The sequence below is a fragment of the Carica papaya genome, chromosome 5, assembly GCF_054855325.1.
Source record: "Carica papaya isolate Zhongbai chromosome 5, ASM5485532v1, whole genome shotgun sequence".
NCBI lineage: Eukaryota > Viridiplantae > Streptophyta > Magnoliopsida > Brassicales > Caricaceae > Carica > Carica papaya.
The window spans coordinates 28,368,054-28,383,357 of NC_142313.1; the positions used below are offsets into that span (position 1 = coordinate 28,368,054).

At 46.5% G+C, this 15,304-nt stretch overlaps 3 non-coding genes and 26 pseudogenes across 3 annotated transcripts; all 29 read left to right on the forward strand.

Moving 5' to 3' along the window:
- Nucleotides 1–49: 49 nt before the first annotated feature.
- LOC148258770 (5S ribosomal RNA) lies at nucleotides 50–168 on the forward strand (annotated as a pseudogene).
- A 209-nt stretch (nucleotides 169–377) lies between these two features.
- LOC148258771 (5S ribosomal RNA) lies at nucleotides 378–496 on the forward strand (annotated as a pseudogene).
- A 563-nt stretch (nucleotides 497–1,059) lies between these two features.
- On the forward strand, nucleotides 1,060–1,178 carry LOC148258772 (5S ribosomal RNA; annotated as a pseudogene).
- A 205-nt stretch (nucleotides 1,179–1,383) lies between these two features.
- On the forward strand, nucleotides 1,384–1,502 carry LOC148258773 (5S ribosomal RNA; annotated as a pseudogene).
- Nucleotides 1,503–2,049: 547 nt separating this feature from the next.
- Nucleotides 2,050–2,167, forward strand: LOC148258774 (5S ribosomal RNA; annotated as a pseudogene).
- An 836-nt stretch (nucleotides 2,168–3,003) lies between these two features.
- On the forward strand, nucleotides 3,004–3,122 carry LOC148258775 (5S ribosomal RNA; annotated as a pseudogene).
- A 288-nt stretch (nucleotides 3,123–3,410) lies between these two features.
- Nucleotides 3,411–3,529, forward strand: LOC148258776 (5S ribosomal RNA; annotated as a pseudogene).
- A 205-nt stretch (nucleotides 3,530–3,734) lies between these two features.
- On the forward strand, nucleotides 3,735–3,853 carry LOC148258777 (5S ribosomal RNA; annotated as a pseudogene).
- An 882-nt stretch (nucleotides 3,854–4,735) lies between these two features.
- On the forward strand, nucleotides 4,736–4,854 carry LOC148258778 (5S ribosomal RNA; annotated as a pseudogene).
- Nucleotides 4,855–5,063: 209 nt separating this feature from the next.
- LOC148258779 (5S ribosomal RNA) lies at nucleotides 5,064–5,182 on the forward strand (annotated as a pseudogene).
- Nucleotides 5,183–6,407: 1,225 nt separating this feature from the next.
- LOC148258780 (5S ribosomal RNA) lies at nucleotides 6,408–6,526 on the forward strand (annotated as a pseudogene).
- A 205-nt stretch (nucleotides 6,527–6,731) lies between these two features.
- LOC148258781 (5S ribosomal RNA) lies at nucleotides 6,732–6,850 on the forward strand (annotated as a pseudogene).
- A 560-nt stretch (nucleotides 6,851–7,410) lies between these two features.
- Nucleotides 7,411–7,529, forward strand: LOC148258782 (5S ribosomal RNA; annotated as a pseudogene).
- Nucleotides 7,530–8,076: 547 nt separating this feature from the next.
- On the forward strand, nucleotides 8,077–8,195 carry LOC148258783 (5S ribosomal RNA; annotated as a pseudogene).
- A 205-nt stretch (nucleotides 8,196–8,400) lies between these two features.
- Nucleotides 8,401–8,519, forward strand: LOC148258784 (5S ribosomal RNA; annotated as a pseudogene).
- A 561-nt stretch (nucleotides 8,520–9,080) lies between these two features.
- LOC148258785 (5S ribosomal RNA) lies at nucleotides 9,081–9,198 on the forward strand (annotated as a pseudogene).
- A 204-nt stretch (nucleotides 9,199–9,402) lies between these two features.
- On the forward strand, nucleotides 9,403–9,521 carry LOC148258786 (5S ribosomal RNA; annotated as a pseudogene).
- Nucleotides 9,522–10,467: 946 nt separating this feature from the next.
- Nucleotides 10,468–10,586, forward strand: LOC148258787 (5S ribosomal RNA; annotated as a pseudogene).
- A 205-nt stretch (nucleotides 10,587–10,791) lies between these two features.
- LOC148258788 (5S ribosomal RNA) lies at nucleotides 10,792–10,910 on the forward strand. Its single transcript, XR_015820500.1, has one exon. It is a non-coding gene; the product is annotated as a 5S ribosomal RNA (ribosomal RNA).
- Nucleotides 10,911–11,474: 564 nt separating this feature from the next.
- Nucleotides 11,475–11,578, forward strand: LOC148258789 (5S ribosomal RNA; annotated as a pseudogene).
- A 212-nt stretch (nucleotides 11,579–11,790) lies between these two features.
- LOC148258790 (5S ribosomal RNA) lies at nucleotides 11,791–11,909 on the forward strand (annotated as a pseudogene).
- Nucleotides 11,910–12,119: 210 nt separating this feature from the next.
- LOC148258791 (5S ribosomal RNA) lies at nucleotides 12,120–12,238 on the forward strand (annotated as a pseudogene).
- Nucleotides 12,239–12,443: 205 nt separating this feature from the next.
- On the forward strand, nucleotides 12,444–12,562 carry LOC148258792 (5S ribosomal RNA). The gene has a single exon (XR_015820511.1). It is a non-coding gene; the product is annotated as a 5S ribosomal RNA (ribosomal RNA).
- A 567-nt stretch (nucleotides 12,563–13,129) lies between these two features.
- Nucleotides 13,130–13,233, forward strand: LOC148258793 (5S ribosomal RNA; annotated as a pseudogene).
- A 212-nt stretch (nucleotides 13,234–13,445) lies between these two features.
- On the forward strand, nucleotides 13,446–13,564 carry LOC148258794 (5S ribosomal RNA; annotated as a pseudogene).
- Nucleotides 13,565–13,774: 210 nt separating this feature from the next.
- On the forward strand, nucleotides 13,775–13,893 carry LOC148258795 (5S ribosomal RNA; annotated as a pseudogene).
- Nucleotides 13,894–14,098: 205 nt separating this feature from the next.
- On the forward strand, nucleotides 14,099–14,217 carry LOC148258796 (5S ribosomal RNA). Its single transcript, XR_015820522.1, has one exon. It is a non-coding gene; the product is annotated as a 5S ribosomal RNA (ribosomal RNA).
- A 567-nt stretch (nucleotides 14,218–14,784) lies between these two features.
- LOC148258797 (5S ribosomal RNA) lies at nucleotides 14,785–14,888 on the forward strand (annotated as a pseudogene).
- Nucleotides 14,889–15,100: 212 nt separating this feature from the next.
- LOC148258798 (5S ribosomal RNA) lies at nucleotides 15,101–15,219 on the forward strand (annotated as a pseudogene).
- Nucleotides 15,220–15,304: the final 85 nt, after the last annotated feature.

Sequence of the window (15,304 nt, forward strand, 5' to 3'; positions counted from 1 at the left end):
AGGGGGGGAGGGAAGAAGGAGTGTATGTATTTTCAGCACAAAATTAAACAGGTGCGGTCACACCAGCACAAATGCACCGGATCCCATCAGAACTCAGCAGTTAAGTGTGCTTTGACGAAAGTAGTACAATGATGGGTTACCTCCTGGGAAGTTCTCCTGTTGCACCCATTTTCTTTTTTTCAGATGTTCAGTTCGACGTTACGCGCGACTTTAATTATGGTCCGCAGATTTATTCGCAAATGTGAGTCACGGCGCTGTGGCATTTTACTTGATATTTGAACGAGAACGAGAGGTGCAGTGCGCACGCACAAGGAAACAAATGACGGGAGGGGGAAGAAAGGAGAAGGAGTTTATGTATTTACAGCGCAAAATTATAGAGTTGCGACCATACCAGCACTAATGCACCGGATCCCATTAAAACTCCGCAGTTAAGTGTGCTTGGGCGAGAGTCATACTCGGATGGGTGACCTCCTGGGAAGTCCTCGTGTCGCACTAATTTTTTTTTTCAGACGGGTCGTTCGACGTTACGCGCGACTGGAACTAGGGTCCACTGGTTTATACGCAAATGTGAGTCAAGAAACAGGGGCATTTTAATCGATATTAGAACGAGAAGGAGAGATGTAGAGTGTACGCCCAAGGAAACAAATGACGGGAGGGGGGATGGAAGGAGAAAAAGTGTATGTATTTGTAGCGCAGAATGAAACATGAGCAATCATACCAGCACCAATGCAACGGATTCTATCAGAACTCCGCATGTTAAGGGTGCTTGGGCGAGAGTAGCACTAGGATGGGTGACCTCCTGCGAAGTCCGTATATTTCACCCATTTTCTTAGGAAGTCCTCGTGTTGCACCCATTTTTTTGCAGATGATTCTTTCGACGTTACGCGCGACTTGAATTATGGTCCTCAGGTTTATTCACAAATGTGAGTCACGGCGCTGTAGCATTTTACTTGATATTAGAACGAGAACGGGAGCTACAGTGCGCACGCACAAGGAAACAAATGACGGGAGGGGGACAAAAAGGGAATGAGTTTATGTATTTGCAGCACGAAATTAAACAGGTGCAATCCTTCCAGCACTAATGCACCGGATCCAATCAGAACTCCGCAGTTAAATGTGCTTGGGCGAGAGTAGTACTCGGATGGGTGACCTTTTTGGAAGTCCTCATGTCGCACCAATTTTTTTTTAGACGGGTCGTTCGACGTTACGCGCGACTGGAATTAGGGTTCGCTAGTTTATACGCAAATGTGAGTCAAGAAGCAAGGGCATTTTAATCGATATTAGAACGAGAATGAGAGGTGAAGTGTGAACGCACAAGGAAACAAATTACCGGAGGGGGAAGAAAGGAGAAGGAGTGTATGTATTTGCAGCGCAAAATTAAACAGGTGCAATCATACCAGCACTAAAGCCCCAGATCCTATCAGAACTCCGCAGTTAAGTGTGCTTGGGCGAGAGTAGTACTCGGATGGGTGACCACTTGTGAAGCCCTCGTTTTGCACCTATTTTTTTCGGATGGGTTGTTCGACGTTACGCGCGAATGGAATTATAAACCGCTGGTTCATTTGCAAAGATGAGTCACGGTGCCGGGGCATATTACTTGATGTTGGAACGAGAAAGAGAGATGCAGAGTGCACGCACAAGGAAACAAATGACGGGAGGGGGGATGGGAGGAGAAAGAGTGTATGTATTTGCAGTGCAGAATGAAACATGAGGGATCATACCAGCACTAATGCAAAGGATTCTATCAGAACTCCGCAGTTAAGGGTGCTTGGGCGAGAAAAGTACTCGGATGGGTGACGTCCTGCGAAGTCCTTATATTTCACCCATTTTCTTGGGAGGTCCTCGTGTTGCACCCATCTTTTTGCAGATGATTCTTTCGACGTTACGCGCGACTTGATTTATGGTCCGCAGGTTTATTCGCAAATGTGAGTCACGGCGCCGTGACATTTTACTTGATATTAGAACGAGTACGGGAGGCACAAGGAAACAAATGACGGGAGGAGGAAGAAAAGAGAAGGAGTGTATGTATTTGAAGCGCAAAATTAATCAAGTGGCATCATACCAACACTAATGCACTGGATCCCATCAGAACTCTGCAGTTAAGTGTGCTTGGGCGAGAGTAGTACTCGGATGGGTGACCTCTTGGGAAGTCCTCGTATCGCAACAATTTTTTTTCAGATGAGTCGTTCGACGTTACGCGCGACTGGAACTATGGTCCGCTGGTTTATACGCAAATGTGAGTCACGGCGCTGTAGCATTTTACTTGATATTAGAATGAGAACGGGAGGTGCAGTGCGCACGCACAAGGAAACAAATGACGGGAGGGGGAAGAAAGGGGAATGAGTTTATGTATTTGCAGCGCAAAATTAAACAGGTGCGATTATACCAGCACTAATGCACCGGATCCCATCAGAACTCCGCAGTGAAGTGTGCTTGGGCGAGATTAGTATTCGGATGGGTTGTTCGACGTTACACGCAAATGGAATTATAAACCACTGGTTTATTTGCAAATGTGAGTCACGGTGTCGGGGCATATTACTTGATATTAGAACGAGAAAGAGAGATGCAGAGTGCACGCACAAGGAAACAAATGACGGGAGGGGGGATGGGAGGAGAAAGAGTGTATGTATTTGCAGTGCAGAATGAAACAGGTGCGATCATACCAGCACTAATGCAACGGATTCTATCAGAACTCCGTAGGTAAGGGTGCTTGGGCGAGAGTAGTACTAGCATGGGTTACCTCCTGCGAAGTCCTTAAATTTCACCCATTCTCTTGTGAAGTCCTCGTGTTGCACCCATTTTTTTGCAGATGATTCTTTTGACGTTACGCGCGACTTGAATTATGGTCCTCAGGTTTATTCGCAAATGTGAGTCACGACACCGTAGTATTTTACTTGATATTAGAACGAGAACGGGAGGTGCAGTGCGCACGCACAAGGAAACAAATGACGGGAAGGGGAAGAGAGGAGAAGGAGTTTTTGTATTTGCAGCGCAAAATTAAACGGGTTCGATCATACCAGCACTAATGCACAAGATCCCATCAGAACTCTGCAGTTAAGTGTGCTTGGGCGAGAGTAGTACTCGGATGGGTGACCTCCTGGGAAGTCCTTGTGTTGCACTAATTTTTTTTCAGACGGGTCGTTCGACGTTACGCGCGACTGGAACTATGGTCCGCTGGTTTATACGCAAATGTGAATCAAGAATTACGGGTATTTTAATTGATATTAGAACGAGAAGGAGAGGTGCAGTGTGAACGCACAACGAAACAAATGATGGGAGTCACGGCGCTGTAGTATTTTACTTGATATTAGAACGAGAACGGGAGGTGCAGTGCGCACGCACAAGGATACAAATGACGGGAGGGGGAAGAAAGGGGAATGAGTTTATGTATTTGTAGCGCAAAATTAAACAGGTGCGATCATACCAGCACTAATGCACCGGATCCCATCAGAACTGCGCAGTGAAGTGTGCTTGGGCGAGATTAGTACTCGGATGGGTGACCTCCTAGGAAGTCCTCGTGTCGCACTAATTTTTTTTCAAACGGGTCCTTCGACGTTACGCGCGTCTGGAACTAGGGTCCGCTGGTTTATACGCAAATGTGAGTCAAGAAGCAGGGGCATTTTAATTGATATTAGAACGAGAATGAGAGGTGAAGTGTGAACGCACAAGGAAACAAATGACGGGAGGGGGAAGAAATGAGAAGGAGTGTATGTATTTGCAGCACGAAATTAAACAGGTGCGATCATACCAGCACTAAAGCTCCGGATCCCATCAGAACGCTGCAGTTAAGTGTGTTTGGGCGAGAGTAGTACACGGATGGGTCACCACCTGGGAAGCCCTCGTGTTGCACTTATTTTTTTTTCGGATGGGTTGTTCGACGTTACGCGCAAATGGAATTATAAACCGCTGGTTCATTTGCAAAGGTGAGTCACGGTGCCGGGGTATATTACTTGATATTAGAACGAGAAAGAGAGATGTAGAGTGCACGCACAAGGAAACAAATGACGGGAGGGGGGATAGAAGGAGAAAGAGTGTATGTATTTGCAGTGCAGAATGAAACATGAGGGATCATACCAGCACTAATGCAACGGATTCTATCAGAACTCCGCAGTTAAGGGTGCTTGGGCGAAAAAAGTACTCGGATTGGTGACCTCCTGCGAAGTCCTTATATTTCACCCATTTTCTTGGGAGGTCCTCGTGTTGCCTCGTCTTTTGCAGATGATTCTTTCGACGTTATGCGTGACTTGATTTATGGTCCGCAGGTTTATTCGCAACTGTGAGTCACGGCGCCATGGCATTTTACTTGATATTAGAAGGAGTACGGGAGGTGCAGTGCGCACGCACAAGGAAACAAATGACGGGATGAGGAAGAAAAGAAAAGGAGTGTAGGCATTTGAAGCGCAAAATTAAACAAGTGACATCATACCAGCACTAATGCACTGGATCCCATCCGAACTCTGCAGTTTAGTGTGCTTGGGAGAGAATAGTACTCGGATGGGTGACCTCTTGGGAAGTCCTCGTATCGCAACAATTTTTTTTTAGATGGGTCGTTCGACATTACCCGCGTCTGGAACTATGGTCAGCTGGTTTATACGCAAATGTGAGTCAAGAATCAGGGGCATTTTAATCGATATTAGAACGAGAAGGAGAGGTGCAGTGTGAACGCACAACGAAACAAATGATGGGAGGGGGGGAGGGAAGAAGGAGTGTATGTATTTTCAGCACGAAATTAAACAGGTGCGGTCACACCAGTACAAATGCACCGGATCCCATCAGAACTCCGCAGTTAAGTGTGCTTTGGCGAAAGTAGTACAATGATGGGTTACCTCCTGGGAGGTTCTCGTGTTGCACCCGTTTTCTTTTTTTCAGATGTGCCGTTCGACGTTACGCGCGACTTTAATTATGGTCCGCAGATTTATTCGCAAATGTGAGTCACGACGCTGTGGTATTTTACTTGATATTTGAACGAGAACGAGAGGTGCAGTGCGCACGTACAAGGAAACAAATGACGGGAGGGGGAAGAAAGGAGAAGGAGTTTATGTATTTGCAGCGCGAAATTAAACGTGTGCGGTCATACCAGCACTAAAGCCCCGAATCCCATCAGAACTTTGCACTTAAGTGTGCTTGGGCGAGAGTAGTACTCGGATGGGTGACAACTTGGGAAGCCCTCGTGTTGCGTCTATTTTTTTCGGATGGGTTGTTCGACGTTACGCGCGAATGGAATTATAAACAGCTGGTTCATTTGCAAAGGTGAGTCAGGGTGCTGGGGCATATTACTTGATATTAGAACAAGAAAGATAGATGCAAAGTGCACGCACACGGAAACAAATGACGGGAGGGGGGACGGGAGGAGAAAGAGTGTATGTATTTGCAGTGCAGAATGAAACATGAGGGATCATACCAGCACTAAAGCTCCGGATTCTATCAGAACTCCGCAGTTAAGGGTGCTCGGGCGAGAAAAGTACTCGGATGGGTGATCTCCTGCGAAGTCCTTATGTTTCATCCATTTTCTTGGGAGGTCCTCGTGTTGCACCCATCTTTTTGCAGATGATTCTTTCGACATTACGCGCGACTTGATTTATGGTTCGCAGCTTTATTCGCAAATATGAGTCACGGCGCCGTGGCATTTTACTTGATATTAGAACGAGTACGGGAGGTGCAGTGCGCACGCACAAGGAAACAAATGACGGGATGATGAACAAAAGAGAAGGAGTGTATGTATTTGAAGCGCAAAATTAAACAAGTGGCATCATACCAGCACTAATACACTGGATCCCATCAGAACTCTGCATTTAAGTGTGCATCGGCGAGAGTAGTACTCGGATGGGTGACCTCTTGGGAAGTCCTCGTATCGCAACAATTTTCTTTCAGATGGGTCGTTCGACTGGAACTAGAGTCCGCTGGTTTATACGCAAATGTGAGTCAAGAAGCAGGGGCATTTTAATTGATATTAGAACGAGAAGGAGAGGTGCAGTGTGAACGCACAAGGAAACAATTGATGGGAGGGGGAGGGAAGAAGAAGGAGTGTATGTATTCTCAGCACGAAATGAAACAGGTGCGATCATACCAGCACTAATGCAACAGATTCTATCAGAACTCCGTAGGTAAGGGTGCTTGGGCGAGAGTAGTACTAGCATGGGTTACCTCCTGCGAAGTCCTTATATTTCACCCATTTTCTTGTGAAGTCCTCGTGTTGCACCCATTTTTTTGCAAATGATTATTTCGACGTTACGCGCGACTTGAATTATGGTCCTCAGGTTTATTCGCAAATGTGAGTCACGGCGCCGTGGCATTTTACTTGATGTTAGAACGAGAACGGGAGGTGCAGTGCGCACGCACAAGGAAACAAATGACGGGAGGGGGAAGAAAGGGGAATGAGTTTATGTATTTACAGCGCGAAATTAAACAGGTGCGATCATACCAGCACTAATGCACCGGATCCCATCAGAAGTCCGTAGTTATGTGTGCTTGGGCGAGATTAGTACTCGGATGGATGACCTCCTGGGAAGTCCTCGTGTCGCACCAATTTTTTTTCAGACGGGTCGTTCGACGTTACACACGTCTGGAACTAGGGTCCGCTGGTTTATACGCAAATGTGAGTCAAGAAGCAGGGGTATTTTAATCGATATTAGAACGAGAATGAGAGGTGAAGTGTGAACCCACAAGGAAACAAATGACGGGAGGTGGAAGAAAGGAGAAGGAGTGTATGTATTTGCAGCGTGAAATTAAACAGGTCTGATCATACCAGCACTAAAGCTCCGGATCCCATCAGAACTCCGTAGTTAAGTGTGCTTGGGCGAGAGTAGTACTCGGATGGGTGACCACTTGGGAAGCCCTCGTGTTGCACCAATTTTGTTTCGGATGGATTGTTCGACGTTACACGCGAATGGAATTATAAACCGCTGGTTCATTTGCAAAGGTGAGTCACGGTGCCGGGGCATATTACTTGATATTAGAACGAGAAAGAGAGATGCAGAGTGTACGCACAAGGAAACAAATGACGGGAGGGGGGACGGGAGGAGAAAGAGTGTATGTATTTGCAGTGCACAATGAAACATGAGGGATCATACCAGCACTAATGCAACAGATTCTATCAAAACTCCGCAGTTAAGGGTGCTCGGGCGAGAAAAGTACTCGGATGGGTGACCTCCTGCGAAGTCCTTATATTTCATCCATTTTCTTGGGAGGTCCTCGTGTTGCACCCATCTTTTTGCAGATGATTCTTTCAACGTTACGCGCGACTTGATTTATGGTTCGCAGCTTTATTAGCAAATGTGAGTCACGGCGCCGTGGCATTTTACTTGATATTAGATCGAGTACGGGAGGTGCAGTGCGCACGCACAAGGAAACAAATGACGGGATGATGAACAAAAGAGAAGGAGGGTATGTATTTGAAGCGCAAAATTAAACAAGTGGGATCATACCAGCACTAATACACTGGATCCCATCAGAACTCTGCAGTTAAGTGTGCATCGGCGAGAGTAGTACTCGGATGGGTGACCTCTTGGGAAGTCCTCGTATCGCAACAATTTTTTTTCATATGGGTCGTTCGACTGGAACTAGAGTCCGCTGGTTTATACGCAAATGTGAGTCAAGAAGCAGGGGCATTTTAATCGATATTAGAACGAGAAGGAGAGGTGCAATGTGAACGCACAAGGAAACAATTGATGGGAGGGGGAGGGAAGAAGAAGGAGTGTATGTATTCTCAGCACGAAATGAAACAGGTGCGATCATACCAGCACTAATGCAACAGATTCTATCAGAACTCCGTAGGTAAGGGTGCTTGGGCGAGAGTAGTACTAGCATGGGTTACCTCCTGCGAAGTCCTTATATTTCACCCATTTTCTTGTGAAGTCCTCGTGTTGCACCCATTTTTTTGCAAATGATTATTTCGACGTTACGCGCGACTTAAATTATGGTCCTTAGGTTTATTCGCAAATGTGAGTCACAGCGCCATGGCATTTTACTTGATATTAGAACGAGAACGGGAGGTGCAGTGCGCACGCACAAGGAAACAAATGACGGGAGGGGGAAGAAAGGGGAATGAGTTTATGTATTTGTAGCGCGAAATTAAACAGGTGCGATCATACCAGCACTAATGCACCGGATCCTATCAAAACTACGCAATTATGTGTGCTTGGGCGAGATTAGTACTCGGATGGATGACCTCCTGGGAAGTCCTTGTGTCGCACCAATTTTTTTTCAGACTGGTCGTTTGACGTTACGCACGTCTGGAACTAGTGTCCGCTGGTTTATACGTAAATGTGAGTCAAGAAGCAGGGGCATTTTAATCGATATTAGAACGAGAATGAGAGATGAAGTGTGAACGCACAAGGAAACAAATGACGGGAGGTGGAAGAAAGGAGAAGGAGTGTATGTATTTGCAGCGTGAAATTAAATAGGTCCGATCATACCAGCACTAAAGCTCCGGATCCCATAAGAACTCCGTAGTTAAGTGTGCTTGAGCGAGAGTAGTACTCGGATGGGTGACCACTTGGGAAGCCCTCGTTTTGCACCAATTTTTTTTCGGATGGATTGTTCGACGTTACGCGCGAATGGAATTATAAACCGCTGGTTCATTTGCAAAGGTGAGTCACGGTGCCGGGGCATATTACTTGATATTAGAACGAGAAAGAGAGATGCAGAGTGCACGCACAAGGAAACAAATGACGGGAGGGGGGATGGGAGGAGAAAGAGTGTATGTATTTGCAGTGCAGAATGAAACATGAGGGATCATACCAGCACTAATGCAACGGATTCTATCGGAACTCCGCAGTTAAGGGTGCTTGGGCGAGAAAAGTACTCGGATTGGTGACCTCCTGCGAAGTCCTTATATTTCACCCATTTTCTTGGGAGGTCCTCGTGTTGCACCCATCTTTTTGCAGTTGATTCTTTCGACGTTACGCGCGACTTAATTTATGGTCCGCAGGTTTATTCGCAAATGTGAGTCACGGCACCGTGGCATTTTACTTCATATTAGAACTTGTACGGGAGGTGCAGTGCGCACGCACAAGGAAACAAATGAAAGGAGGAGGAAGAAAAGAGAAGGAGTGTATGTATTTGAAGCGCAAAACTAAACAAGTGGCATCATACCAGCACTAATGCACTGGATCCCATCAGAACTCTGCAGTTAAGTGTGTTTGGGCGAGAGTAGTACTCGGATGGGTGACCTCTTGGGAAGTCCTCGTATCGCAATAATTTTTTTGCAGACGGGTCGTTCGACGTTACGCGCAACTAGAACTATGGTCCGCTGGTTTATACGCAAATGTGAGTCAAGAATCAGGGGCATTTTAATCGATATTAGAACGAGAAGGAGATGTGCAGTGTGAACGCACAAGGAAACAAATAATGGGAGGGGGGGAGGGAAGAAGGAGTGTATGTATTTTCTGCACGAAATTAAACAGGTGCGGTCACACCAGCACAAATGCACCGGATCCCATCAGAACTCCCCAGAAAAGTGTGCTTTGGCGAAAGTAGTACAATGATGGGTTACCTCCTGGGAAGTTCTCGTGTTGCACCCATTTTCTTTTTTTCAGATGTGCCGTTCGACGTTACGCGTGACTTTAATTATGGTCCGCAGATTTATTCGCAAATGTGAGTCACGGCACCATGGCTTTTTACTTGATATTTGAACGAGAACGGGAGGTGCAGTGCGCACGCACAAGGAAACAAATGACGGGAGGGGGAAGAAAGGAGAAGGAGTTTATGTATTTGCAGCGCGAAATGAAACAGGTGCGATCAAACCAGCACTAATGTAAAGGATTCTATCAGAACTCCGTAGGTAAGGGTCCTTGGGCGAGATTAGTACTAGCATGGGTTACCTCCTGGGAAGTCCTTATATTTCACCCATTTTCTTGTGAAGTCCTCGTGTTGCACCCATTTTTTTACAGATGATTCTTTCGACGTTACGCGCGACTTGAATTATGGTCCTCAGGTTTATTCGCAAATGTGAGTCACAGCGCTGTACCATTTTACTTGATATTAGAACGAGAACGGGAGGTGCAGTGCGCACGCACAAGGAAACAAATTACGGGTGGGGAAAGAAAGGAGAAGGAGTTTATGTATTTGCAGCGCGAAATGAAACAGGTGCGATCATACCAGCACTAATGCAAAGGATGCTATCAGAACTCCGTAGGTAAGGGTGCTTTGGCGAGAGTAGTACTAGCATGGGTTACCTCCTGGGAAGTCCTTATATTTCACCCATTTTCTTGTGAAGTCCTCGTGTTGCACCCATTTTCTTGTGAAGTCCTCGTGTTGCACCCATTTTTTGCAGATGATTCTTTCGATGTTACGCGCGACTTGAATTATGGTCCTCAGGTTTATTCGCAAATGTGAGTCACGGTGCTGTAGCATTTTACTTGATATTAGAACGAGAACAGGAGGTGCAGTGCACACGCACAAGGAAATAAAAGACGGGAGGGGGAAGAAAGGGGAATGAGTTTATGTATTTGCAGCGCAAAATTAAACGGGTGCGATCATACCAACACTAATGCACCAGAACCCATCAGAGCTCCGCAGTGAAGTGTGCTTGGGCGAGATTAGTACTCGGATGGGTGACCTCCTGGGAAGTCCTCGTGTTGCACAAATTTTTTTTCAGACGGGTCGTTCGACGTTACGCGAGTCTGGAACTAGGGTCCGCTGGTTTATACACAAATGTGAGTCAAGAAGCAGGGACATTTTAATCGATATTAGAACGAGAATGAGAGGTGAAGTGTGAACGCACAAGGAAACAAATGACGGGAGGGGGAAGAAAGGAGAAGGAGTGTATGTATTTGCAGCGCGAAAGTAAATAGGTGCGATCATACCAGCACTAAAGCTCCGGATCCCATCAGAACTCCGCAGTTAAGTGTGCTTGGGCGAGGGTAGTACTCGGATGGGTGACCTCCTGGGAAGTCCTCGTGTCGCACTAATTTTTTTTTCAGATTGGTCGTACGACGTTACGTGCGAATAGAATTATAAACCGCTGGTTCATTGGCAAAGATGAGTCACGGTGCCGGGGCATATTACTTGATATTAGAACGAGAAAGAGAGATGCAGAGTGCACGCACAAGGAAACAAATGACGGGAGGGGGATGGGAGGAGAAAGAGTGTATGTATTTGCAGTGCAGAATGAAACATGAGGGATCATACCAGCACTAATGCAACGGATTCTATCAGAACTCCGCAGTTATGGGTGCTTGGGCGAGAAAAGTACTCGGATGGGTGACCTCCTGCGAAGTCCTTATATTTTACCCATTTTCTTGGGAGGTCCTCGTGTTGCACCCATCTTTTTGCAGATGATTCTTTCGACGTTACGCGCGACTTGATTTATAGTCTGCAGGTTTATTCGCAAATGTGAGTCACGGCGCCGTGGCATTTTACTTGATATTAGAACGAGTATGGGAGGTGCAGTGCGCACGCACAAGGAAATAAATGACGGGAGGAGGAAGAAAAGAGGAGTGTATGTATTTGGAGCGCAAAATTAAACAAGGGGCATCATACCAGCACTAATGCACTGGATCCCATTAGAATTCTGCAGTTAAGCGTGCTTGGGCGAGAGTAGTACTCGGATGGGTGACCTCTTGGGAAGTCCTCGTATCGTAATAATTTTTTTTTAGATGGGTCGTTCGACGTTACGCGCGACTGGAACTTTGGTCCGCTAGTTTATACGCAAATGTGAGTGAAGAATCAGGGGCATTTTAATTAATATTCGAACAAGAAGGAGAGGTGCAGTGTGAACGCACAAGGAAACAAATGATGGGAGGGGGGGAGGGAAGAAGGAGTGTATGTATTTTCAGCACGAAATTAAACAGGTGCGGTCACACCAGCACAAATGCACCGGATCCCATCAGAACTCCGCAGTTAAGTGTGCTTTGGCGAAAGTAGTACAATGATGGGTTACCTCCTGGGATGTTCTCGTGTTGCACCCATTTTCTTTTCTTCAGATGTGCCGTTCGACGTTACGCGCGACTTTAATTATGGTCCGCAGATTTATTCGCAAATGTGAGTCACGGTGCCGGGGCATATTCCTTGATATTAGAACGAGAAAGAGAGACGCAGAGTGCACGCACAAGGAAACAAATGACGGGAGGGGGGATGGAAGGAGAAAGAATTTATGTATTTGCAGCGCGAAATTAAACGGGTGCGATCATACCAGCACTAATGCACCGGATCCCATAAGAGCTCCGCAGTGAAGTGTGCTTGGGCGAGATTAGTACTCGGATGGGTGACCTCCTGGGAAGTCCTCGTGTTGCACAAATTTTTTTTCAGACGGGTCGTTCGACGTTACGCGAGTCTGGAACTAGGGTCCGCTGGTTTATACACAAATGTGAGTCAAGAAGCAGGGACATTTTAATCGATATTAGAACGAGAATGAGAGGTGAAGTGTGAACGCACAAGGAAACAAATGACGGGAGGGGGAAGAAAGGAGAAGGAGTGTATGTATTTGCAGCGCGAAAGTAAATAGGTGCGATCATACCAGCACTAAAGCTCCGGATCCCATCAGAACTCCGCAGTTAAGTGTGCTTGGGCGAGGGTAGTACTCGGATGGGTGACCTCCTGGGAAGTCCTCGTGTCGCACTAATTTTTTTTTCAGATTGGTCGTACGACGTTACGTGCGAATAGAATTATAAACCGCTGGTTCATTGGCAAAGATGAGTCACGGTGCCGGGGCATATTACTTGCTATTAGAACGAGAAAGAGAGATGCAGAGTGCACGCACAAGGAAACAAATGACGGGAGGGGGATGGGAGGAGAAAGAGTGTATGTATTTGCAGTGCAGAATGAAACATGAGGGATCATACCAGCACTAATGCAACGGATTCTATCAGAACTCCGCAGTTATGGGTGCTTGGGCGAGAAAAGTACTCGGATGGGTGACCTCCTGCGAAGTCCTTATATTTTACCCATTTTCTTGGGAGGTCCTCGTGTTGCACCCATCTTTTTGCAGATGATTCTTTCGACGTTACGCGCGACTTGATTTATAGTCTGCAGGTTTATTCGCAAATGTGAGTCACGGCGCCGTGGCATTTTACTTGATATTAGAACGAGTATGGGAGGTGCAGTGCGCACGCACAAGGAAATAAATGACGGGAGGAGGAAGAAAAGAGAAGGAGTGTATGTATTTGGAGCGCAAAATTAAACAAGGGGCATCATACCAGCACTAATGCACTGGATCCCATTAGAATTCTGCAGTTAAGCGTGCTTGGGCGAGAGTAGTACTCGGATGGGTGACCTCTTGGGAAGTCCTCGTATCGTAATAATTTTTTTTTAGATGGGTCGTTCGACGTTACGCGCGACTGGAACTATGGTCCGCTAGTTTATACGCAAATGTGAGTGAAGAATCAGGGGCATTTTAATTAATATTCGAACAAGAAGGAGAGGTGCAGTGTGAACGCACAAGGAAACAAATGATGGGAGGGGGGGAGGGAAGAAGGAGTGTATGTATTTTCAGCACGAAATTAAACAGGTGCGGTCACACCAGCACAAATGCACCGGATCCCATCAGAACTCCGCAGTTAAGTGTGCTTTGGCGAAAGTAGTACAATGATGGGTTACCTCCTGGGATGTTCTCGTGTTGCACCCATTTTCTTTTCTTCAGATGTGCCGTTCGACGTTACGCGCGACTTTAATTATGGTCCGCAGATTTATTCGCAAATGTGAGTCACGGTGCCGGGGCATATTCCTTGATATTAGAACGAGAAAGAGAGACGCAGAGTGCACGCACAAGGAAACAAATGACGGGAGGGGGGATGGAAGGAGAAAGAATTTATGTATTTGCAGCGCGAAATTAAACGGGTGCGATCATACCAGCACTAATGCACCGGATCCCATCAGAGCTCCGCAGTGAAGTGTGCTTGGGCGAGATTAGTACTCGGATGGGTGACCTCCTGGGAAGTCCTCGTGTTGCACAAATTTTTTTTCAGACGGGTCGTTCGACGTTACGCGAGTCTGGAACTAGGGTCCGCTGGTTTATACACAAATGTGAGTCAAGAAGCAGGGACATTTTAATCGATATTAGAACGAGAATGAGAGGTGAAGTGTGAACGCACAAGGAAACAAATGACGGGAGGGGGAAGAAAGGAGAAGGAGTGTATGTATTTGCAGCGCGAAAGTAAATAGGTGCGATCATACCAGCACTAAAGCTCCGGATCCCATCAGAACTCCGCAGTTAAGTGTGCTTGGGCGAGGGTAGTACTCGGATGGGTGACCTCCTGGGAAGTCCTCGTGTCGCACTAATTTTTTTTTCAGATTGGTCGTACGACGTTACGTGCGAATAGAATTATAAACCGCTGGTTCATTGGCAAAGATGAGTCACGGTGCCGGGGCATATTACTTGCTATTAGAACGAGAAAGAGAGATGCAGAGTGCACGCACAAGGAAACAAATGACGGGAGGGGGATGGGAGGAGAAAGAGTGTATGTATTTGCAGTGCAGAATGAAACATGAGGGATCATACCAGCACTAATGCAACGGATTCTATCAGAACTCCGCAGTTATGGGTGCTTGGGCGAGAAAAGTACTCGGATGGGTGACCTCCTGCGAAGTCCTTATATTTTACCCATTTTCTTGGGAGGTCCTCGTGTTGCACCCATCTTTTTGCAGATGATTCTTTCGACGTTACGCGCGACTTGATTTATAGTCTGCAGGTTTATTCGCAAATGTGAGTCACGGCGCCGTGGCATTTTACTTGATATTAGAACGAGTATGGGAGGTGCAGTGCGCACGCACAAGGAAATAAATGACGGGAGGAGGAAGAAAAGAGAAGGAGTGTATGTATTTGGAGCGCAAAATTAAACAAGGGGCATCATACCAGCACTAATGCACTGGATCCCATTAGAATTCTGCAGTTAAGCGTGCTTGGGCGAGAGTAGTACTCGGATGGGTGACCTCTTGGGAAGTCCTCGTATCGTAATAATTTTTTTTTAGATGGGTCGTTCGACGTTACGCGCGACTGGAACTATGGTCCGCTAGTTTATACGCAAATGTGAGTGAAGAATCAGGGGCATTTTAATTAATATTCGAACAAGAAGGAGAGGTGCAGTGTGAACGCACAAGGAAACAAATGATGGGAGGGGGGGAGGGAAGAAGGAGTGTATGTATTTTCAGCACGAAATTAAACAGGTGCGGTCACACCAGCACAAATGCACCGGATCCCATCAGAACTCCGCAGTTAAGTGTGCTTTGGCGAAAGTAGTACAATGATGGGTTACCTCCTGGGATGTTCTCGTGTTGCACCCATTTTCTTTTCTTCAGATGTGCCGTTCGACGTTACGCGCGACTTTAATTATGGTCCGCAGATTTATTCGCAAATGTGAGTCACGGT